Genomic DNA, 25,202 nt, shown 5'->3' on the forward strand with positions numbered 1-25,202 from the left:
CATTCTCATTTTCCTCCTTTCCAAGATTCTAGCCTACATCTATCCTCCTATACGACAAACCACAGCGGCACCACCCACTCCAAACCACACGTCCCTCTCCAGCAAATTAATAACAGCTTAAAGTAACATAATAGCAGGTTGAACAAATAGTTAAGTTGAAAACAAATTTCAGTCATTCCAACCGAGAGGGTCAGCAAACCCAGTAGTCTAGGAGGAATCAGACAAAATGATTTTGAGATCATTTTCTCAGAAATGTAGACAAATCATCAGGTCAGTCATGGTCCATCTCAGTTTCAGGTAGCATTTGTTCAGTAGGAAATTTTCTTCCCATCACCAAAGAGCACAGCCAACATTTCAGGGCTGATGCCAGCAATATCTTGCACTATTGTGTTACCGCAGTTAGAAATATCTGTTATTTTTCAGACAGCCCACTGGTTTTTCGAATGAACCATTTCCAAAGGCCGCGAGGTGCTCTTATCTCAAAGTGTGCAAAGCTGTGAATTTCTAGGCTGCACATTTATTCCTCCAAATGAGTTGTTAGAAGGCTTGACTGATTGTGAAGCCAAATTAACCTGTAATGGTTTGCCGTGTAATTACAAAACAAAACAAAAACAGTTATAAACATTAAACATACCCTCAGATTGACAAGGAATGAGCGGAATTATTCTTCCAGACCCAGGCTGGCTCCTCAGTATTTTTATTAGAAATAAACATTCTGATTAAGTGTCAGCTTTTGGATTGCAAGGGCTCCTGCTTCTGCCAAGCAAGTTTGCATTGTAGAAGTTCTTCTCACCACCACAATAATGCTATTTATTTTCATTATTATAATGAGTAGGCAGCATCATATAGTAATATTCCATCCAAAAGCAGGTATTATTGAGCAGTGGTTAAGCATCATTCTCTAGAGCCAAAATACCTGTGTTAAAACCTGGTTCTATTGTTAACAAGCCATACAACCTTTGTCAAACTACTAATCTCCCTGGGTCTGTGTCCTCTACTCTAAAATCGGGATAATCCTTTTTGCCTCCTAGCACTGCTGTGAGAATTATGAGTTATTATTTGGGAATCTCTTAGCTCAGGAGTTGGCACATAGAAAGCCTTTGGTGAATGTTAGCTACATTCTTCCTTGGTTTTATTACCTTGCAATCAGGTACATTTAGATCTCAAGAGATGACAAAGAATCATCTTTCACTCAAGGAAAGTTTTGCATTCATTTCTCCCTCTATCTTGTGGAAGGAGGACCCTCTCTGTAGGGATCCAGAGCAAGAGTCCCTGAAGTGGAGAGAGATCACCCAGGATGGGATTCCATCTACTGCACTTAGTGATGGTGACACCCTACCTCTTCAGATGTTGACCCCAAAGGATGCTTCAGAACTGTGTCATGGCTCAGTTCTGGTTTCTGGTCCACTGCAGAAACATTCTTTAGTGGGCTGGCCAGATATCAGGGTGCCACAAACTCCATTTAGCCTGGCCTCTTGTATGCTCTATTTTTTAATTAACCTTGGATCAGCAAAGCAATATCTGTTCTCCAAATGCAGCCATATTTTATGCAAGCAGTGACAAGCTAATTAAGTTAATTATTATAACACCTATCTGTGTAATGAAACTAAGGTTGGACGATTCCAGCTGCTTCTCCTTAAAGTGCATCCCAGCGATGATTAAAAAATAATTAATATTTCACCAAAGACAGGAACAAGAAGTTAATTAAAAGATGGAGCTGCAGTCTTAATGAAACATATCCAATCGTGTTCGCCACAATGGTGCACAGCCAAATCCCTTCCTAGAATATAGATGAACACCAGTGAACAGCAGGCCTTTCTTGAGAGCATTTAGAAAACATTAACAACTCTCATTAACCTCATGCCATAAACATTTCTAGGAGCTCTTTTCGCCTTTTAACAAGATAAAGGGAACTTATTTATTTATAGGAAGTCTGTTGCCTGAAATTAATTCCAAATTTGGACCAGCAATAATACTTTTCTGAAGGCTACATCATCAGAGCTGCCACAGTGCCAGGGCCAGTCAAGCAGGTCTCAACTCCCTTGGAAAGTTCTAACTAGTCCCATATCTATCTACCGCCCTATTTTGCTGAGGCTATTTGGGTTGCTATAGCAAAATTCTAGAGCCTGAATGGCTTGTGAACAACAATTATTTATTTATTATGGTTCTGGAGACTGGGAAATCCAAGATTAAGGCACCAACAGATTTCCTGTCTGATGAAGGATCACTTTCTGGTTCATGGATGGCCATCTTTCCATGGTGTCTGCCCATGAAGGAAAGGATGAAGGATCTCTCCAAGGTCTCTTCTTATAAAGACTCTAATCCTATTCATGACATTACTGCCCTTATCACCTAAGTACCCCTAAAGTCTCTACCCTTAATGTTATCACACTGGGCAGTGAGATTTAACTAAGTCTGGCATGGTGGTGTATTCCCACAATACTAACACTCTTGGAGGTTGAGTAGGAGGACAGAAATGTTGAGCCCAGCCTGGGCAATTTAGTAACTTAGTAAGAACTCATATCCAAATTTTTTTAAAAATTTAAAGGGTTGGGATGTAGCTCAGTGTGAAGGCCTTGGGTTCAATCCCCAATATCAAAAATTTAAAAAGGAATTAACAAAAGAGTGTGTGTGGAGGGCCGGGGATATAGCTCAGGAGCACAAGCACCTGCCTGGCAAGTGCAAAGTCTTCAATTTGACTCCCAATACCAAAACAAAGAGTGTGTGGAGATATAAACATTTAGCCCATAGCATGACTTCACAAAGGAAAGATTAAATAAAATGTAATAGTTAGGAAAATTTAGAATTTTACTTTGACCCAGCCACATCATTTTACATCAGTTGAATTCCAGGTGCTGGTTTCCTCATATGAGAAGACGAAAATGACTTCCTTGGCTGGCTAGGATCTGGAAGAACTCATCCATATTCAGCAAAGATTACCTTTTTGCTGGGCATCTAGGACACCTGAAACAAAGGTGGGACAAATGACTAAGTCTGTACTGAATATCAGGATCCCAGCTGCAGTCTGCACCTCCCAAATAAGTAGCTTTGCCATGCTGAAAAGTGAGAAGGAGTTGTTTGCAAAGGGAAGCATTAGGAATTAGCTAAGTGCTCTTTTAGCCAAAATCAGAACTAACAATTATCCCCTTAAAATTGAAATTCCTATATTCTTTCTCATTTGACAACAATTCTATGTCCTCATAGAATTCCTTTGCCTCTGTGAACATTTCTTCTTGTTTATAAAAATGAAGTGGCTGGATATAAATTCTGGCAATAGATCCTTCTAAGGACACAGTTCTGGGGCAGATTAGCCTGAGGCAAAGTCACTGAGCAAGTGGGCCTGGTGGAGATCCAGGAACATGCACCCAAGGCCCACACCTGGTACCAATCTGAGAATGCTGTCTTCAATTCTTCTAGAAGAAGAGCAATCGAGCTTTTGATAGGACATCTGACGTCAGAATGGAGGATGTAAAAGACAGTGACCATGAACCTTGGTCAATCGAGCTTTTGATAGGACATCTGACGTCAGAATGGAGGATGTAAAAGACAGTGACCATGAACCAGTGACCTGTAAACCTTATCACCCACTTGTTCTGCACCCTGCAAAATGCAATTCTTTTCTTAACTTTAATTGTCCCTATTAAAAAAATAAGGCCCCCAAAATTCAAAGACCCAATCCAAAAATGAGCAGCTGAGATGGATATACACTTCTCAGATAAAGAAATACAAATGGCAAATAAATACATGAAAAAATGTTTAACATCATTAGTCATTTGAGAAATGCAAATTAAAACAACCCCAAGATTCCATCTCACCGCAGAAAGAATGGCTGTGATTAAGAAATCAACCAACAACAAATGCTGCTGGGGCTGTAGGGAAAAAGGGACCCTACTGCACAGTTGGTGGGAGTGTAGATGGTGCAACCACTGTGGAAATTAGTTTGAAGATTCCTCAGTAAACTAGGATTAGAGGTCCCATTCAACCCAGCTATTCTCCTCCTGGGTATTTTTCCAGAAGAACTAAAACTATGACACCATACGATATATGTGCACCCATGTTTATAGCAGCACAATTTGTAATAGCTAAATCATGGAAATAACCCAAATGCCCATCAACTGAGGAATGAATAAAAAAGATGTGATATTTTTATATAATAGAATATTACTCAGCTATAAAGAAAGATAAACTTGAGGCTTTTATAGGTAAATGGTTGCCACTAGAGACCATATTCATAAGTGACATAAATCAGACTCACATGTATAAACATTGCATTGTCTCCATAGTATAAAATCTGAAAGAGTAAATGAAATCTAAAAGGTATAATAGACAGTGAGAAAGAAACTGCTCAAAAGGAAAGAATGACTGGGATGAGGGAAAGGAGAAAATAAAGACGAAAGGGAAAAATATGCACGTATACATATACAAGATGGCCGGGACAATTGTACTATTACTTTCTATTGCTTTCTTGAAAGGCACAATTGATATTTAATTGTTTGATTACTCTTACATGCCTGTATTTGTTTATCTGAGTAACCAATATGAAGACAACAGTATATAATACAACAATTGTTAATTTCTTTTCACCTTGTCTGAAATTCTGTATTGTTTTTATTGTTTTTATGTTGTTTCATTTATGTCTGTGTGTCTGTTAGTATGTTTTGGTTGTTTTATCTCTAAAAGTAAAATTTAAAAAAATTGTCCCATACTTGCTCTGTTCTGCAGAGCATACTTCTTTTCCCACTTCTAGTATCTTTCATAAATGTAAAACCCCACAGCTTCATTTCCTGTGCTACTCTTTGTTTGGGACAAGAAAGCCCCTGGGAACAGCTAGAGTACCCCAGTACCCCGCTAACAGTTCTTTAGGTCTATGACATCAACTCAGAGAGCTTTCAGAAGAACGATTTTACACACAAAAAGCCTACCACTTGTCCATCTTCCAGAACACTGTGAAGTTACTTAGTTTTCTCCAAGCTTCAGCTTTCAGGCTACATACCAAATATTTTGATTCCTCATGGATTGCTGAAAGAGAAGTGGTAAGGAGGTAGATATGATCAAAGTGCAATATATGCATGTAAGGAAAAATATCATATTTTATATAATTAATATGGTTGATTATTTATCTTAAAAAGAGTTAATACTTCAAGCATTGCATCCACTGACAACATTTCAGGTTCTATTCCTCAGGGATTCCTTCCCTAGACAAGGTCTCTGAGGCATGAGGTACATAAACCAACATGACCACAGTGACTCAGCAGAAGAAAGGGAGCAGGAATATTATGGGTCTTATTTTTTATGTTTATTTTTTCCTTTTGCAGGATGCTCCCTAACAAAGAGGGAAAGGAGTCTGTTACCGGCCACATCCACATAAAGAGCAATTTAATATAGTCAATCCAGATGGGTCTTTGCTACAGTAACAAATCCTGTGGCGCTCATCATTAACACCTCATTTGGAGCAGACTCTGGAGGTCTTCCTCTCAGGAAGCAATTACACACACATGCACCCTGCCTCGAAATTTTATCCTGGCTCTGGCTTGCTGGGGCACAAGCAAAACCTGGTGGACAGGCGTTTCCTTCTCATTTATTTGGAATGGGGGATTTGCGTGCTGGCGTCACATGAAAGGTGAAGACATTTTGGAAGGCGCTTTGGTGCCTGAGGAGGGGCTGGAGAGAGGGAGGGGAAGAGGTTGCTCAGTGGGGAAACCCAGACGTCTAAGTGGGACTCGACGCATGGAGCTGAGAAATGCCGCTGTCCTGAGGGCTGGGGTGTGGAGCAGCTCACCTTCCTTCAGGTGTCTCTGCTTCTGGGGTGGTGGCTCACTGAGTCCTTCCTGCTTTAGCTAGATCCTGTGACAAAAGGACCGTGAAGTCGTTTCCAGCCTCAGAGCCATCTAAGGCTGGGCATCTACAGGAAGTGGTGAGAAGCCACCCGTGTCCCTGGGCATGAAATTCAGGCAGAAAAGACTCTCCTGTTGGACACCAAGACTGACTACAGGAAGTGGTGAGAAGCCACCCGTGTCCCTGGGCACGAAATTCAGGCAGAAAAGACTCTCCTGTTGGACACCAAGACTGATGACTACCTCAGTGGTCATGGGATATACATGGAATTCTCCAGACAGCACTTTTGTTCGTAAAGGTCTCACAGCCACAGTCTGAGCTATTACTCTTCCCACTTTACAGTGGAAAGTAATTGAACCGCACAGAGAATGTCTTATGTCTAATGTGACACTGACTCTGAGCAGCACAGTCATGACCCGGACCAAGCAGTCTGAATTCAAGCATCCCGACCTGAACGGGAACCCACAGACACTCCTCTCCCCTGTCCCTCTCACCCCTCCCATGGCTCCCCGACAGCCGCCGCTTCTGGGGCAATTCAGGCCATTCGTTCAGGTACTATTTGGCCGAACAGGACCCAGTGGGCTGGACGCCATTCCTGGACAGGAAATTGAGATGACTGGGTCTACAAGGAATGAATTTAAGGGGACTTGAGGATTGTTTTTGCTTCCTGACAAGGCTTGGATGCATACCTGCTAAAGAGCTATCCATCGAAGGCCTAGTCCCAAGGGTGACACTGCTGGGAGGCCCTTGTGGATCTTTAGGAGGTGGAGTCTTATAGGAGGTCCTTAGGCCTTTAGGGATGTTTGCTTGAAGGGGACTGTGGGACCCTGGCCTCATCGTCTCTGCTTTCTGGCTCAAGATTAAGCAGTCTGCTTTGCTATGTGCTTTTGCCATGACGTACAACTCTCTCCAGGAGCCCAAAGCAACGGAGCCAGCCAAGCTTGGACTAAAACTTCCTGAGCTACGAGCCAAAGAAGCATTTTCTCTTTACAAGTTAATGGCCTCAAGTATTCCATTATAGTGGTGCAAATCTGCTAATGCACTTCCATAAGAAAATGTTTTCCTTTCCAGCAGACATCTAAGCCCTCTCTGTCCCCTGCTCTATGTTTTCATTCTCTCCTTTTTCCACTTTTGACTTTCTCTCCACATGGTGCAAGTAATGGTCTGACACTTACACATCATTCAGTACTATGTGCAGAGCAAGGCAGCCTGCAGAGACTGAGCCCTGGGATCAGACCCTCTGGGTTCACGCCCTGGCTTCATCTTCTAATACGTTAGATTTGGAGCATGCTGCTTTGCCCATGTGGGTCCCAATGTCTTCATTTGTAAATGGCAAGTACTAATAGAACCTATGCCACAGAATCATCCTGATAATTTAGTGAGATACAGCACATGGAAGTTTAGCACATCCTCTGGCATAGAATAAGAGCCCAGTACACTCCAGCTACTGCAGTTGTTCTGTTTCCATAGCAGCTTCATGTACAATGCCTTTTCAGAGACGAGTGAGGCTGAAGTCCTGCCTTCAGAGAGCTTACACTCTGGTGGCTAAATTAACACATATCATAGCACACATGGAAGCAAACATGGTATAGGAAAGTGCTTCTCATACTTGTGTGCATAGCAGAAGTCACTCTTGGAGGGAATGTTAAAACAGACTAAGGGGCCCTCTCCTTCAGAGTTTCTGATGTTCAGGCCTGTACGGGCCTGAGAATTCACATGTCTGATAGTTCTGAGGTAATGCTGAGGCTACTCATTCAGAGACAGAGCTTCAAGACCTATTAGTATGGGGAAAAGAACAGGCTCCAGGAGCACCAAGTCCTGAGTTTAAATCCTGCTTCCATTCCTTCCTATTTGTGTGGACTCAAACAACTTGATGAAGCTCACGCCTGGTGTCTTCTCCTGTACAAATGGTGGGAGGATGCACTGACAGTATGTTTGTAGACAAGTAGTCAGCACAGAAGAAAGAGGGAGCCCTCTTCTGACGCCTACTTGCCTTCTTATCAATGGACAGGAAAAGAGACAGCACTCCCAGCTGAAAGAGAGGAGCTCATGGTGGAAGTTAAATGTGAGTAGAATCCCAATCCTAAATAACTGACTCACAGGATAGCAACATAAATTCTCTGAAGCCCTTGAGTAACAGACCTGAAAGTACTGAGTAAGGGTGTGATTAGAGGCATATTCAGCTATATTTTGACTCCTCTGGATCTTGCAATATGAGAGATGTCAGGTAGCCAGAACGCACCCCATTCTTTCCACTCATAATCTATATATAGACTTTGACATACTGTGGCTTCGTGTCACAGGAAGGGGTGTGCATTCACCTCCATAAAGCACCAGAAACAGTCGTCCCATGTCAAAGTTGTTGTTGTTTTCAATTAAAACACAAGTTCCTTCTATGAGCCAAGCTAATCCACCACAGGCACTGCAGCCATTCATTTCCCTCAGTCATTGTTACCATTCAACACTTCACTCACTTGCAGTTTGAAAATGTTGATGTAAAATGTGGCAGACATTTCCTGAACACACCAAAAATTTGACAACCAGCTCCCAGGGGAGTCATTTCAAATCGCTCAACATCTTTGCCCACAACAGGATCCAGGGCCCTGCATTCAAGCCGCATTTCGGCGGTTACAATTCTCTCCTTCATGGACGTTTGCCTGGATCCTGAAGCCACAGACTATGGAACTGTTTGACATCTGGCAGCTCCTGCAAAGCAAAGACACAGGCCAGGAAGAGCAGGGTGGGAGAAGAGAGGGCTTCAGGCTGGCCAGAGCAGGAACCTGGGCTTGGGCTGCATAAATTCTGAGCTTCCAGAGGGAGGCAAGTTAGCACAGCCTAGAGGGGAGGTTCTGACACTGGCGCAGTGAAGCTGTGAGTCTCACACCTGGGGTGGGACTGCAGAAGCCCAGAGGGGAGGATTTCGGGGGAGGGGCTCAGACATCACTGGAAGAAATAAGCAATCTGCATTTCCTTCCAGCCCTACAGCTCACTTGGCAGATCGGAGTACATAGCAATGGTTTGCCTGGCCTGGTCCCCCTTCAGAAGTGCACTAGGGTTTCTCAAATGCTAGTTCAAAAACTGCTCTCCTGTTTCAAAAATTAATATTGCCTCCATTTCCATGAGACCACAAACCAGATGTCTCAGGGCAGCGTCTTTCAAGTTCTGTTTGGTTCCAAACTCTTTCAAGGTTCCACGCCCCACCCAGGTTATTCCTTCCGTGGTTGTTCTGTCTCCTTGTAACTTCTCCTTCAGTCCCTCCCAAGAGTGCGTGTGTAGGCATGCTCTGCCTGCTTTCTTCTGCCCTCTCTGTACACCTAACCCACGCACCCGCTACATGGAGCAGGCAGGGCTGAGTAACACGTGTACACTGCAGATACCGCACTTCTCAAACCGGAAAGTGCGCACAGACCCTCGGGGGCTCTTATAAACACTTGGGCTCAGATCGAGTGATTCTGAGCGGGGCCAGAGCTCCTGCATTTGGACAAATTCTCAAATGACACTGATGCTGCTGATACATGAATACCACAGTTACAGATTATAGGAAATTCACTGAAACCAGATCACAAGAATCCCAATATTCTGGGTCATCCACTGGGACACGTGGGGAAAGAAATATCAAAGGGCAAGCCAGGCATGGTAGAAGACGGAGACCTGAGGACTGCAAGTTTGGGCTCAGCCTGGGAAATTTGGCAAGAGCCTATCTCAGAATGAAAAATAAAAAGGACTTAAATGCAACTTCGTGCAAAGGCCCTGGGTTCAAGCTCTAGTACCATAAAAAGATGAGAAAGAAACAAGAAAAAAAGACAGCAGATGTGAATATTAGTCAACGTGGCTAATGTAACTGGATTTTTGATAGTACTGTAGCTTCCACTATCCCGTTACTTAGGGGTTATGGATGCTTCTTGTTACACTTCATGATTATGCTGTTAGCAGAGGGTAGCAGAGGGGTTAGGTGAAATGCTCGCCCCTATGGTTGGATGGAAATCTGAGCTCACTTTAGAATCCAAAGGGAGAGGTACAATGCCCAGCAGCTCCCACCACTCGCTGCATGCACTGAACATGCTGTTAAATAACTGGGAAGATGACAAGAAATACTAAACACCCCCACTAAGTACAGCTTGGCAGCTTTGAAGATGGAGCTAGGTATGGGAAATTTCAAGGCAATTGCAAATGATAAAGTATAGATAACCAACCATGGGGATAAGTAGAGCGCTTGCAAACATGGGGTACACAATAACCCCCTTATACAGGCACTGTCACACATGCTATCATTTGTCCCCATTGCATTTTCAGACACAATGTCATTTTACTATCCTGCTGCTCCTACAAGCAGAGCAGAAGACCTTGCAGTAGAATGACAGCATTCATAGAAATCATAAAGTAATCAAGATCCTGACTCGCTACTTACTGTGGTCACAGGACAGTTTACACCGGTCTGCTAAACTCGAGCTTGGCCATCTTTCTGGCTAAAGCTTCCCCAGAGATCGACCCTCACTCCCACCTCATGTGAGTTCTGCTCACTTGGGAGCCTTAAGGAAATAATTACCCCGTGTTCCTGCCCACCCATCCTAAAGTTACCCTTACCTTGGGAAAGAGGAGGTCATGCCTATAACCTTTGGGAGGACCAGAGAGAAGAATTAGAATGGGTTACATTTTTGAATTAACCATCTAAAGAAGTAGCCTGCCTTAATGAGAGTGAAATCCTGTGAGAAATTACGTCTCTATGAAAATAATATTGTTGGATAAGTGTTTGCCAAAAGGCCTAAACTTCTGCATTCAATGTGCACCACATTTAGACAAGTGATGCTACAATCCCGGGCCTGCATATGATACAATTATACAAATGTGCTTTTCATTATATTTTCAAGTGCCAGTTGTTATTACACAGGCCATACACTTCGCAGATGTTCCTCCAGCGGTGCTATTGCTGGTGCTAGAACCACAATTTCCTCCCCTCTCTTCTGTCCTCTTCTGTCCTCTCTTCCCCTCCCCTCCCCTGCCCTGTACCCTCCCCTCCCCTCTCCTCTCCTCTCTTCTCCTTTCCTCCCATCCCTCCCTTCCTCTCCCCTCCCCTCCCTTTCCCTCCCCTCCCCTCCATACAACATTCATCCCGTGAATACAGAGTTTCATGTGTTGAACAGGAAATGCTCCTCAGCCCTGTGGGTTGTTTTTGATTGGGCTCAGCTTCTGGGAGAACTTAGATTCCTGCAGAGGCCAGCCATGTAAACAGAACCCCCTCCCCATTATCATTAACCCTTTTCTGAGCAGGCAGCATTCACACAAATTTAAACCAGATGGCAGAGCTGGGCTGTGCAAGAGAGAGGAATACATATTTGTGTATGTTCCATATGGAAAATGAATAGGGGTGTGTTTTGTGCATGAGTCGTATGTTGTGGGAAATCTGTACCGAATAGTATGTGATGTTGGAATTGACATACTGGAACTGGCTAAAGTCTTGTCCCTCCTCTGGAAAGAGTCCCTCAGCAATCTTAGATAAAGCCGATCCCACCAACAGTTCTAACAGTCTCAGGATCAAGATGCTGTACGTCAGATACAGTGAGCCACAAATCAAAACTCGGATTGACAGTACCAGTTTAGTCACTGAGAGGTTATTTGCGGTGTGTATTCACACAATGCAGAAGGGTTAACAGGCTTTCAGAGAGGGTTCGGCCTCAGAATTTAGGACAAGGTCAGAAAATGTTCCCATTTCAAACTGAAGCTAATGGGAAACAACATGAAATTGGAGCGATCAGCCATCCGCAGGGCTAAATTGCCTTTTGGCGATATGTTGCAGACAAGATTGGGGTGTTTCCTAAATCTCTCCCTAGAAGGCGAATGCCTTGACAGGTGCTCCTGAAGCCTGAATTCTAAGAACTATAATGAAACTATTATTGTGAAAGTCTCAGAACCGAGGGGTGGGGCTGCCCCAGCAGACAATGCCCCAAGAAAAACATCTTGAAATTCAGAGATATAATTCATTTGGTTACCCCACTTTGAAGCATCTAAAGGCCTAAAAGCAACCAATGCCTTTTGATTAATTCTGTACTCAAGAAACAAACAAATGAAGGGTTGTCAGTGACTGTGGCCCAGTCACTGTAATGTGTGCAACTGTAGGTGAAAAAATGCCCACAGCCATGGGCAGCTCTCAAGGGACATAGCTGTGAGCCATCATGGCTAAGAAAAATACCCCAAGAAGCTGGGAGTTTGGTGCATAGACCCGAAGAAGCACACGTAGATATTGCACCTCAGGATCTAACACAGCTAGGTATTTCTGGTGGAATTTGCTACAAACCTGAAAGTGGCTTCTCCATGAGCTGGACTGGACAATGTCTGAACTAGAGGGAGAAATTTGTCAGCTCTAGGCCAAATGCAGCCTACACAAATCCTCTGTAAGGACATGGCATTTAAAAGTGAATAAACAGGAGACGCAGCCTTCCAGGCAAAGGTAGTTCCAGCATGCTAGAAAAATGAAATACAACAAAAAGCAGTCCAGAAAGAAGAGAGCAGGCCCCTCAAACGATCAAACCGAAAAAGACCATACGGAGAACCACGTGTCATTTGGAAGACTCGGAGACGTTCCTTCACCCCGCCTGTGCTCTGGGGATATTGTTTTCCCACCATCAATGCAAGTAAGCCAGACACGGTAAGAGAGAAGCATCTTTCTCCCTTACAGTTTTCACACATTCCATGTCCTCTCTACTGCTTCTCTTTCTGTCCTGGCTCTTTTCAAAGGCCACTTTCAAACCTCTGTTTGTCCATATAAACTCTTCCCAAGACACTGTGGGTCTTTAAATTTTTTTTAGTACTGAGAATTAGACCCGGGCTACATGCTTGCTAGACCAGCACTGTACCACCGAGCCATATCCCCAACCCAAACTTTGGCTTCTCAAGGAAGCTGTGGCCCACTCCCCAGCCCCATTCACCCTGAGGAGCAGCATGGTGGTGCATGTGGAGGATGAGGAGCTAGAGTGGATGAGGCAGGAAGGGTCAGGGAATGAGGAGAGAGAAAAGGCTGCATTGTTACTTTTTTAAATTCTGTGGCTGAATGAAGATGAAAAAGGACAAACTAGCAGGAACAAAGCATATAAATTTTATTTGATATTAGTATTTTTATGTGTGCACAAAGCTTTCTAAAACCAAAAAATGACCCCAAAAAGTGACTGACACTTTATATACCATTTTAATAGGAAGTTAGGGAGAGGTGATAAGACAAAGGAAAAAGGATCTGAGCTAGAAGAAGTAAGTTGTAGGGAAAAGACTGGGAGATATATGGGGAAAATGAATGGAAGATCCAATACTCAGCTAAAAACTAAAACAAATACCAGCACAATAAATTCATAAAAGGAGATTTATTTTGGCTCACAATTTTGGAGGTTCTGGTCAATGATCAGGTAGATCCAATGCTTTTAGAACTCGGGGGAGGAAGGTGGCAATGGCAGGAGTATTGCCAGGAGTGTGCAGTGAGGCAGTACCACCTTGTGGTCAGGAAGTAAAAGAGAGAAAGAAGAAGAGGCTGGGGTCACACAACCCCCTGCAAGGGAATATAAGTCTCTTTCCCATTGTTAGGACAAAATACCTGACACCCACAGCTTGAAGGACAGGGATTTTCTTGGCTCACTGTTTTGGGGATTCAGTTCATGATCATCTGACTCTGTAGCAGAAAGAGCATGTTGGAGGACAGCTGCTCAACCCACTCAGTCAGGAAAGACAGAGAGAGAGAGACGGAGAGAGACACAGAGAGAGAGAGAGAGAAAGGGTGAGAGGGAGAAAGGGAGAGAGACAGAGGCAGAGACAGAGACAGAGACAGAGACAGAGACAGAGAAGACCCAGGGGCAAAAATATACCCTTCCAGGTCATACCCCCAGGTGACTCACCTCCTCTCACCAGGCCCCACCCCCCAATACATGAGTTAGGGGGAGCAGTTTACATCTAAAACATAACAAAGGACATGACCTCAAGGACTAGAAGACTTCACACTAAGCCCCACCTCTTCATGGTTTCTACCACTTTCCAGGAGTGGCAAGATAAGGATTTTAAGATCTACACTCTAGCAGGAGGTAAGGGTTATACTGGTAAATATGTTTGCACGAATTCATTTTGGCATCAGCTCCCCACCCCCAGTGAGAACCACAATGTCTTGTTTGTAGTAGAGAAGGGCACTTCCCATGGAAATTTGCATTTGTTTTTAGATAGAAAGGTAGGAGTTCCGAGATGCCCCCACCCCGCCGCACCTATTTCTCTAGTGTCTTTTGTTCAAAATGATCATCATGACTCAGTGGCACATTTGGGATGACATGTTCTGATTCTCTTCACGAGCAATGGGGGAACTGTCTTGTCTCACACACAGGGCTAAGAAAACAGAGACATGCCCGGATAGGTGGTGTGCTAGGCGTGGTGATGAGTAGGAGGGATGTTGACATTAACTTCCTGGGGTGCAAATCTCTATCATATTGGCTGTGCTTCCTGGGAAAGTTCCGTAGTCTTTTGGAGTCTCTGTTTTCTCAGCTGTGAAGCAGCAATGAAAATTACACTTACCTCATATGATTGCTGTGAGTATTCACTAAATTGATGGTGTATAAAATGCTTAAGGAAGTATCTGACACATGTGTGATGCAGAATTAATGTCAGCTAGTTAATTTTATTTGAACAAGGATAAAAACCTCTTTGGTTTGAGTATTTAAGAATCAGAAAAAGCAGATGTGGCTGAGGAGGTCAACCCAGGCCCCATGAGTGAGGGTCTAATCTGGACACCTTTGTGGCAGATCTGGAAGTCCTTCCTGTGCTGCCTGAGTGTGGTGGGCTAAATAATGGCCTCCAAAAGATACTCATGTCCAAATCTCTAGGACCTGTGAATAAGGCCCTTTATTCTTTTTATACAGCAGAGGGATTTCTAAAGACAGGTTTTATTTATTAAGTTAAAGATTTTGAGATGAGGTATCTCTTGGTCCATTTTCTGCTACTGTACTGAAATTGGGAAAGTTCTTTTTAAAAAGAAAGAGGTGGAGCTGGGGATTTAGCTCAGCGGCAAAGCGCTTGCCTGGCAAGCGCAAGGTCATGAGTTCGGTTCCCGGTACCGGAGAAAAACCAAAAAAAAAAATATAAATAAATAAAAATAAAATAAAAAGAAAGAGGTAAGTCCAAGGAGTGGCCAGCATCTGGCAAGAGGCTTCCTGCTGCATCTTATTATGGTATAAGACCAAAGGTCAAGAAAGGGTAAGAAATAGTGCAATGAAGACCAAGTTTGTCCTTCTATATGGATCCACTGTTGAGGTAGTTTTAGTCAACTCATGTGAAGGCAGAGCACCATGTCCCAGATACTCCAATTAGGCTTCATCTCACAGCACTGTTGGATTAAGGGATTAAGTTCCCAGCACATGCTGTTTGAGGGGCACATTCAGACCATAGCAAAGAGACTGCTACAGCTTGGGTATGAAGTGACCCACAAATTCTCATACGCTCAGAGGCAGAGCTTTTGCAAGGTGACTGGATCATAGGGGCACTATAACTAACTCATTGTTAGGAGACAGGGTCTGGGTAGAGGCATGACCCTCGGGCATGACCAGAAGGGTCTGTCTCCCTCGCTACCACCTCACTTCTCTGTCTGCTTCCTACCTTCCATGATGTAGGCAGCTTTCTTCTACAGTTCCTTCCACAGTGCTGTTTCTGTTTCTTCCTTATAACCAGCCAACTAGAGATGTAAGCATGAGCCAGATAAACTTCTCCTCCTCCTGTAAGTGGCAGGTGTTGTGTATTAGGTCTCAGTGAAAGGGAAGTGCCTAACAGCACCAGAGAAATTAGGTCACTGATGTGACTTACTTAGTCAGGTGGTTTAGAAGCCTTTGGAACTGACTTGTGGGAGGAGTTGGAAAAGATGTGAAGATCCTGGCTAAAAAAGCTCTAGAATGTAGTAACCTAAGTTTGATGGGTGATGCTTATCAGAGGGACCAGAATGCTGACAGAAATGCAGGCAGTAAAGGAGGTTTCAGGTGGGAACAAGGACCACATGAGCAGTTGGGCTGGAGGCCAGGTGTGTTAGACATTGGCAGAAAATTTGCTTACATTTTGCTCATGCCCTGAGAATTTTCAGTAAATTGAGATTAAGGGTGGTGGACTAGTCTAGTGGAGGAAATTTCAAGGCAGCCCAACGTTCAGGCTGTGACCTGAGTATTGTTGGCAACTTTTAGTGAGATCTGTAGTGAAAATCAGGAGCAAGGGACCATTTAAAAAGTCTGCAGTTTTTCCTCAAAGGAAGTGCCTGCAAAGTTGGAGTCTTGGAGAGCATGGTTGTTAAAAAAATTAGCACTAAAAATAAGCCAAATACTCTGTATCAGGACAATAGTAAAGAAGGCTCAAGAGCATCTCAGGAATCAACAACATACTACCCTTCAAATTCTAAAGTAGTACTCAGGGTACAAGACATAAACCAGCCAAGCACGGTGGCCCACATCTATAATCCCAGCACTCAGAAGGCTGAGGCAGGAGGATTGCCATGAGTTGTAGGCCAGCCTGAGCTACATAATGAGTTCAAGGCCAGGTTGAACAATGTAGTGAGATCTTGTCTCAGAAACAATACAAAACAAAAGGACATAAACCAAGAAGATTCTTCTATAATCATTCCTTCTATTTCTCAGATGTTCTAGTCATCCCTATCCTGGATCCCTGTCTGTACCATGGAATCTGCTCCAACACCCTCACCTTAAAGAGGTAGAAACAGAGGCTCAGAGAGATGTGGAGACTTGTTCCAAGTCACACCAAGATCCCGCGCCCACACACACAAGAACTAAGAACTCTGATACCTGCCCAGGGCTCTTTCTCCACAAAGTCTGAGAGAAAAGGGTAGGAAGGTGAATGAGCATCAGCCCCACAAGTGCTTTCTACGTTGCAGACCCAGGGCCTTCCTGGCCCAAGCAGTGAGACATCCTACTCTTCCATTTTAAACGGACTGAGGATTAAACCAGACTTTTCCTTCTCCCTCTGCTGCTGAGTACAATGGCACAAAGCACCCAACTGAGGGGAGAGCTGTTAAAAGGAGTAAATGGATTTTCCCTCATTAGATTCTACTTTCCCCAAGCCAGGAAGACACCAGCCCTCCCATCTTACATTCCAACCCCTGAGTACCTTGCCCCTTACCCACTGATTCTGATCTCAGCTGCAGAAGGATCTTAACTTGTATGTCATTATGTGAATTTGGCCACTACCAAAATCCTAACGGTGTGGAGGGTAAAGAAATACCTCCCCCAAGCCATGGGACAATTTTTCTGCCATCTGCAAAACTGCAGCCCCATCTCCTACTTTGCTGAGCCTGCTCTGCATGTATTGCTCACCCCCTCGAACAACATCCTCAAAAGGCAAAGAATGGAAAGCACCCATCTCCTAATTCTACAAGCATTCAGGGAAAGGGTGATATAGAAACGGTAGATATGGGAGTGAGAAAACAGAGGACTCGAAGAGCCATCACCAACCCAGCCACGTTCTCACAAAGTGCTGGCCACTGCAAGTGCACTGTCAGAAGCTTGGAGACTTTCCAACTTCTGAGGCCACGAGAGGCAGAGTCATCATTCCTGATCACACAGGACTTTGCAGAACATTTTGACCTCGGCACATGTGATGCCTCGGCAGGGAGGCATGACATAAACCATCTCAGGGTACAAGACATAAACCAGCCAAGCACGGACTCACCTGCTTTTGGATGATGACATTTTGCTGCGTCAAGGTGATTTGCTCAGCAAAAGAGCAACAGGCTCTCGCCTGAAAATCAGAAATAGGAGGTGAACACACAGCACCTGGACAACACATTTAAGGATTACAATGTGTCTTTCTTTTTTCAAAGATTGCAAAAATTCATAAGGCGGAAAGGAATCTGAATCATTCTATAGTCAAATTTCTATAGTCAAATTTAATTGTGTCATAAGGAATCCAGAGAAAGACCTAGAGTGTGTACCTTAGAATCAGTCTGTCAAATTTCCCTGCCCCTCTCCTCCAGGTGCCAGCTCTTTGTCTTTGCACTTCAAAGCAGAACATCATTAAGTCAAGCACTCAGAAAACAACAAGAGTTCTTGCCCAGAATTTTTAAACTATTTTTGACATAGAAAAGGATAGATTGTGGAGTCAGAGCCAGGTGTGGTGGCGCACACCTGTAATCCCAGCACTCAGGAAGCTGAGGCAGGAAGATCATTGCAAGTTTGAGGCCAGCCCGGGCTACAAAGTGAGTTTAAGGCCAGCCTGAGCTGCATAAGAAGACTCTGTCTCAAAAAGACAAAAAAAACAAACAAAAAAAGAGTCAGAAGGTATCTTTAAACATAATGCTTTTTTTTTTAAAAAAAATTTATACTTCAAAACAAAATGGCCAACTGTGAGTGTCAGCATTAGAGCTAACAGCCTGGAATTTATTCGTGTTCACCAAGTGCTGGTATTCTGCAGCAGCAGTCCTCACCACATGGTCCCAGGCCAGAGTCTATAGCATCACCAGGGAATTTGTTAGAAAGGCACCTTCTCTGGGCCCTCCCCAGCCCACTGCATCAGAACCCTGGGTGTAGGGCGTGGCAACATGCATGCTGGCAAGCCATTCAGGGATTCAGGTGCTCATGCGGGATTCAGAACTCCGATTTGCAGCCCCATCTTTCCCCTTACTGAGTTATAGGTCCTCTGAGGATGTGGCTCAGGCTAGCAGCTCTCACCAAGAAAAATGCACAAGCAAAATTCTTGCACACAATCTCGAGGGACGGGGCCCTCGAGAGAAGGCCTCAGCCATTCAAGAGAAGGCCTCAGCCACTCAGGACCTGGGTAGGGAAGGCCCACTCTGACTCTAGACCCATACAACCTTCAAGTTGCAAGTAACACTCAGATCTTTGGATCTGAATTGCACACAGGTCAAGATGTAAATCCTATCTCCTTCACTTCATTGAAAAATCAGCCTGAAAAATTCACACCTGCAAAGCTGTTCGCAAAACTGCCACTGCCTTTGGTTTGACTGATTCCCGGAACACCAGGCTGAGAAGCCACCATCAGGGTGGCATTATGAACTTCTCACAACATCTATTCTAGAAATCAAGAGCCGAAGGGGTGAGAGGAAGCTGGTTCCTTCCACAATTACAGCAAAACAAAGGGAGAAAGGAGTTAAAAGATCTTTACACTGAAAACTACAGTACTCTGAAAAAGGAGGTTGAAGAGGATATCAGAAAAGGGAAAGCTATCCTTTGTTCTTGGGTAGGAAGAACCAACATAGTGAAAATGGCCATACTTCCAAATTGTTAACAGATTTAATGCAATCCTAATCAAAATATCATTAGCATACATCACAGAACTAGAGGAAACAATCCTAAAATTTATTTGGAACCAAAAAAGACATAAAATAGCAAAAGCAATTCTGGGCAACAAAAGCTTTATGAACAAAATCCCAATCACACAAGCACTATCACAAAGAATCAACAACTGGGATCTCATCTTATTAAAAAGGTTTTGCACAGCAAAAGAAATCACCAATATAGTGATAAGATATAGAGTGGGAAAAAGTTTATGCCACCTGCTCTTCAGACAAAGGACTAATATCTAGAACATATAAAGAACCAAAAAACAAAAAAAAACCAGATCCTCCAAATTCAATGACACAATCCAAAAATGAACATTTGAGATAGACATTTCTCAGAAGAAAAAGTACAAATGGCAAATAAATATATGAAGAAATATTCAACATCACTGGTCACTTAAGAAATGCAAACTGAAACTATGCTGAGATTCCATCTCACCCCAGAAAAAATGGATATTATTAAGAAAACAAATAACAGATGCTGGCAGGATGGGGAAAAAGGAACCCTTCTACACCGTTGGTGGGAGTGTAGACTGGTGCAACTACTATGTTAATCAGCATGGAGAACCCTCAAAAAACTAGGATTAGAGGTCCCATTTGACCCAGCTGTTCCCCTTCTGGGTATCTTCCCAGAAGAATTAAAAGCATCATATCGCAGCAATATATGCATATCCATGTTTATAGTGGCATAGTTTGTAATAGCTCAATCTTGCAAGCAACTCAAGTGCCCATCAATCAATGAATGGATAAAAAAGGATGTGGTTTTTCTATATATTTGAGTGTTACTTGGCCATAAAGAAAGATAAAATTGAGACATTTATAGCTAAATGGATGGACCTTGAGACCACAATCCTAAGTGAAATATATACGACACAGGTCTGTAAATATCACATTATCTCTCTTGTATGTGAAATTGAAAATGTAAATAAAATTATAAATGTACGACAGACATTGTGAGATAGGAAGAAACTGTTCAAAAAGAACAGGGAAATAGGGGAAGGAGAAAGGAAGGGAAAGAAAAAATGAAAAAAGAATAAAATAAAAACTGAAGTTTGTGGTCCGGGGGTATAGCTCAGTGGCATAAGTGCTTGCCTGGCAAGTCTGAGGTTGTGAGTTCGATTTCCGGTACCAAAAAAAAGAAAGAAAGAAAGAAAGAAAACTGAGCTTTGTGAACAGGGTTTGAAAAGAGGTGATGTAAATGATGAAAAAAAGGGGGAAACAAGATATATCATGTAAATACAAATTCCCTGCAACGAACATGGTCATTCTATCTAAACTATACCAATAAATTTAAAATTTTTAAAAAGGTGCAGCAACCCACCTTTGTCACTAGGTGGCGGCCAGAGAAACAAACGCTCAGTCTGCTTCCATGCACAGCCTTGTGGGCCCACGAAGTGTTTATAAATATTCTCAGGAAATCTCACATAGAATTCTAGGCACCCAGCCTCTCTTGCTAAGCCCCCCACGCTCTGATTGTCATTGTGCAGTTTGCAGGGTGGCAGTCTCCTGGCACTGACAGCAGGCCCCTGGGACTGGGGCCGGGGCGTCTTGGTCCGCCTCTTTCTCCATCTACCCTACCTGCCCGCCCGCCACCATCCGGGTGGCGGACCCGGTAATCTACGGCCCGCGTGATGCCGGTACATTATGCGGGCTGTGGTCAGACGCTCGTCGATTTGGAGCTGCAAGAGGAAAGGTGAGAACCGATTATATCCAGAGTCCATCAGAAACGTGCATATGCACTTCAGGAAAGGAGAAACTTGTATATATACTTTGCACTACATTTATGACGACATCACGAGGCTAACACAAGTTACCTTTTGCCTCTACAATTACAAGAGGTGTGCAAAGTGGTGGCCATCAGCTTCCAGACATTTATGAGTACAGCAAACTGCTTCTTGGGTAACCTTGGCCGTTGAGATCGCTGCACAGCCATTTCCAGTTTCTTCTGTAAGGGGTGCCAGTGTGCTGGATTTTCTGCAATGTACAACATCCTGTAGGGTCCCCCGTACAAGAGTAACAGAATCTGTTGAAAAAAAATCGTACTATTTTTCTGTTCCTAAATTGTTGTCTTGGTTACTTTTCTCTCATTGCTGGGACAAAATATCTGACACCCAAAATTTAGGAAGGAAAAGTTTATTTAGCTCACAGTTTGTGGAGGTTTCAGTCCATACTTGGCAGGTTACAAGGCAGAGTAGCACATGGCAGAGGGCTACAGCTCATGGCGGCAGAACACAGCAAAAGCAACAACCACTAGAAGGGAGGAATGACTGCAAGCAGCCTCTTCCTCTCCCTTAAATATGCAAACTATCCACCCCAGGGCAGGTGTAGCTCTCACACCCATAATCAATCAAACTCTAAAAGCCTGCCCCATGACCGCATGAGGCTTTGGGGGGACACCCAGACACAAACCATAACAAGTGTGTATAGATTTTCGGTGGACTTTTTTTGTTGTTGTTGAGGCAGTGTTTCACTATGCAATCCAGGCTGGCTTTAAACTCGCTATGTAGCCCAGTCTGGTCTAGAACTTGCAACCTTCCTGCCTCAGCCTTCCAAGTGCTGGGATTATAGGTGTGCACCACCACATCTGGCCACCTATTTTGCTCTAATATTTTCCCCATCAGTCTGATTTCACTGTCTGTGTCCTAGTTTCATTGCCCCTGCTCAAGGCTTGGTAAAATATCTCCCTCCCCCTACTGGGGATTGAACACAAACCTTTGCACTGACCTATATCCCAGTCCTCTAAAAAAAATTTTTTTTGACAGGGTCTAAGTTGCTAAATTGTCCCTGTTTGGCTCAAACTTGCGATCTTCCTACCTCAGGCTCCCGAAGTGCTGAGATTATGTGCCCTCACGCTACAGTTTCCCTGTCATAGGGCGTACTGTGTGTCTCGGGTTAGTTTGAGAATTTCATGACAGCAGAAAACAAAACGATCTTCAGTACTGAAACCCTTAACCCCGTAACTGGGCTCTTCAAAGGAATTCAACAGACAAGGAAAGAAAGCAGGGAGGGAGCTGGGTATTGTCCTCTCTGAGCATGGACCCGGAGGCCCAGCGTCCTTCTCAGCACAGCACTCAAACCAGCCACTCCCAGCCTGGGTCGGAACCCCGCGTGCAAACTTCCTGCCTGGTGTCCGGGCAAGACACTATGAGAGAAGAGACGACCAAGAGGAAACTGCAGCCCTTCCTAAACCCTAAGCTCGCCGGTGTCCCTGTGTCGGGGGAGATGGAAACAGCCTCGGTTTTTTGGCAGGAACCAAACCAGACAGACATGGGCAGAAGGAGGGGCAGCTACTGGGCAAACAGCGCACTGTGTCAGAAAGAAGCCTGGCTGACTTCAGGTCCAGGTCACTGGGACGCCGTTCACTTAGGAATTCGGTGGCGGCATCTAAACAGTGTGTCTGAGTGAAGGTTCCTGAGCGCAAAGCCCCAGACTAGTAGGAGCTCTCCCGCCTCCTGGGGGCTTAACTGCCAACCGCGTGGAGCCTGCAGGGCCTCAGTGGCCTCACGCAGAACACATGGGTGCACACTGCCACCCAGTGGTCGTGACTGGCGACACACGAAGCGTAGGGACCTGGTCGCCGTGTCTGATGAATGGATGCAGGGGAAGATAAAAACTGTAATTATTTCATTTTAGCTTTTCTCTCAGTTAACTGAAACATGCAGTCACGTTATTTTATACAAATACTGCATTAAAAATAGTACTGAAGGAGGAAAGTCAAAAACGTTAAAGATGCCAAACCAGACACTACTGGCTGAGAAAGAATGTGTGAATCGGGAATTCAGCTCAGGCTCCTTGGATGCCATCCAGATGTTCACCCAGCTGGCCACACCAAGTCCCCTCCAGTCAATTACTTCTCTTGATGTTTCTAATCAGCAGTATTATATATGTGATGCTATAAAATTTTATATTTAATATTAGCTCATAAGTCAGGACCCTAAACCAGATGTTTTGGGTGAGAAAGAAATTGATGACTTATCAGGAGATTGAACCCAGGCCGCTGGCTGCTCCCCAGGCGTTCTACCAGCTGAGCTGCACAGCAGAGTGGCTGCTACCAGCTCCCCTTAGTTATGAGAGGAGAGAGAGCGAGCAGAAAATAGATGAACAAAAAACTGAATTTAAGAGAATCTCTTAAGAGTTTCTTACGCTTCTTATAGAACAAGAGCCTGTGCACTATCTTTTAAGTCAGTAATGGTCAGGGGGTTTTTTGAGACAGGGTCTCGTTATGTTGTTCAGGCTGGCCTTGAACTCACTATATAGCCCAGGCTGGCCTTGAACTCATGGTAATCCTCCTGTCCCGGCCTCCCAAGTGCTGGGATTGCACTGCAGGCGTGTGCCACCACACCCGGATGGTCGGGTATTTTCAGTGCTCTGAATTCACCTTCCTCTTCTTCATGACTTTAGGAGGTGGGGGGTGGAGATGGAGCAGAGAAGTAAACTATGTGGCAAAGAGAGGTGGTGGGCAGACGTGACTGATTAGCTGTCACTGGTGAGCTGGGCTAATGTCTTAATATCAACTGACTTTTCCTCTGGATTTATTTTCCTTTGCCTCCCTGCATCAACCAGCTAGGTTCACTCTTGGAGGAACAAGGTAGAGAACAGAGAACAAAGAAGTCTTCTGGATTTGGGTTTCCCAAAACCTAAGCTCTTAGGGAAATAACAACGATAAACTGCTTGGAAAAAACTCACAGAGGAAACAAGGAATTTCAGGCCTTCTCCCATCTCTCTTGGAAAACATCCCACAAACTGTGGAGCTGAAATACTGATGGGGTCCTGTGTCCAACTTCCTAGGTGGGAGTCCCGGGGAGGGAAGAGCTGCATCCGGGCAGATGGAGCCCAGAGATCCCAAAGGAGATAAGCCCTGAAAAGCACTTAGCAGAATGTCTGGTACACAGTAAGTGCTCAATAAATTGCAGCTATTACCGCTTTACTGGATTGCTCAAGTTTCAGAAGCCTTCGGAATGGCCAGTTTCCTGTTGCGGGCAGAGGGATGCATCCTCAGCAAGGACAGCATTCTTCCTCTTTATGCCCTGCTGCTAAACATCAACAGAGCCACATTCAGCTCAGTTGTTTTAAATTAACCAATGTCAACTAACGTATAATGAATAACTTCAAGTGTCAACTTGGCAAGGTCACAGTATCCAGAAGTTTGTCAAACATCATTCTGGATGTCTCTGTGAAAGTAGCTCTGTGTGTGTGTGTGTGTGTGTGTGTGTGTGTGTGTGTGTGTGTAAAGCAGATGACTCTCTGGGACGTGGGTAAGTCTCATCTAATCAGTTAAAGGAACTCCTTGAAAGCAGGCTGAACTTCCCAGAGAGACAGAGTTCCGACAGTAGATAGTCTTTGGACTTGAACTGTGACTCTTCCCTGGTCTCCAATCTGCTAGCCTGCCCTGAAGATACTGGACTTGCCAGGCTATATAATCATGGGAGCCAATTCCTTGAAATAAATACCTGTGTAACAATCTTTGAATGCTATGGGTTCTGTTTCTCTGGATAGCCCTAACTGCAGGAGTCCTCAGAAAAAACTCCAGAAGCTACCTAAGGCTTTGGTAGATGAATAGGGGTTAAGGAACACAGCTCCATCCCTAACAGTGGGGTACAAAGAAAGTCAACACATCACCAGAGCAAATGGGGAACCCCCTGGGATGCAGCCAGTGGGTGCTGGGTGATGGGGTCTGGGGTGCCTATCATCTTGGTCAGCAGGACCTTAGGTCCTACCTCTTCAGGTGCCCCATGCAGCCATTACTTCCTGGGGCCCTGTCACCTGCCAGGGTCTCTGCCCAGGAAAGGGACACAGGTCCACTGATTTCAACTCTTATTTTCCTTTCTTCTCATTCCCTTCCCTGGGCCCAAGAGAATCTCTTCCAAATGTTACGAGAATCATTTTCCTTCGATCTCTTTGACACATTTTCTCCATCCAGAAATTTCTCCCCACCCCCACCCCAAGTCATGGCTTTTGGTACAAAGCAAGCAAAAGTTAAGTGCTATCTTTGCCTTCTTCTCCTGGGATCCCAGCAATCTGGGAGGCTGAGGCAGGAAAACTGCAAGTTCAAGATCATTCT

The 25,202-nt window shown here is 44.3% G+C and overlaps 1 long non-coding RNA gene across 2 annotated transcripts in view; it reads right to left on the reverse strand.

Annotated features, from left to right (window-relative positions):
- Nucleotides 1–2,784: 2,784 nt before the first annotated feature.
- LOC102022901 overlaps nucleotides 2,785–25,202 on the reverse strand; it is a 23,358-nt gene continuing 940 nt past the window's right edge. Inside the window, exons 2-3 of one of the 2 annotated variants that reach the window (XR_001236834.1) lie at nucleotides 20,956–21,164; nucleotides 2,785–2,964 (exon numbers count right to left, since the gene is read on the reverse strand). This is a non-coding gene — a long non-coding RNA (uncharacterized LOC102022901). Of the gene's footprint in view, nucleotides 2,965–17,514; nucleotides 17,582–20,955; nucleotides 21,165–25,202 lie in introns of those variants that run through there. The other variant, XR_263333.1, reaches the window with a different exon arrangement.

This window comes from Chinchilla lanigera, unplaced genomic scaffold, assembly GCF_000276665.1.
Source record: "Chinchilla lanigera isolate Chin_1 unplaced genomic scaffold, ChiLan1.0 scaffold00066, whole genome shotgun sequence".
Classification (NCBI taxonomy): domain Eukaryota; kingdom Metazoa; phylum Chordata; class Mammalia; order Rodentia; family Chinchillidae; genus Chinchilla; species Chinchilla lanigera.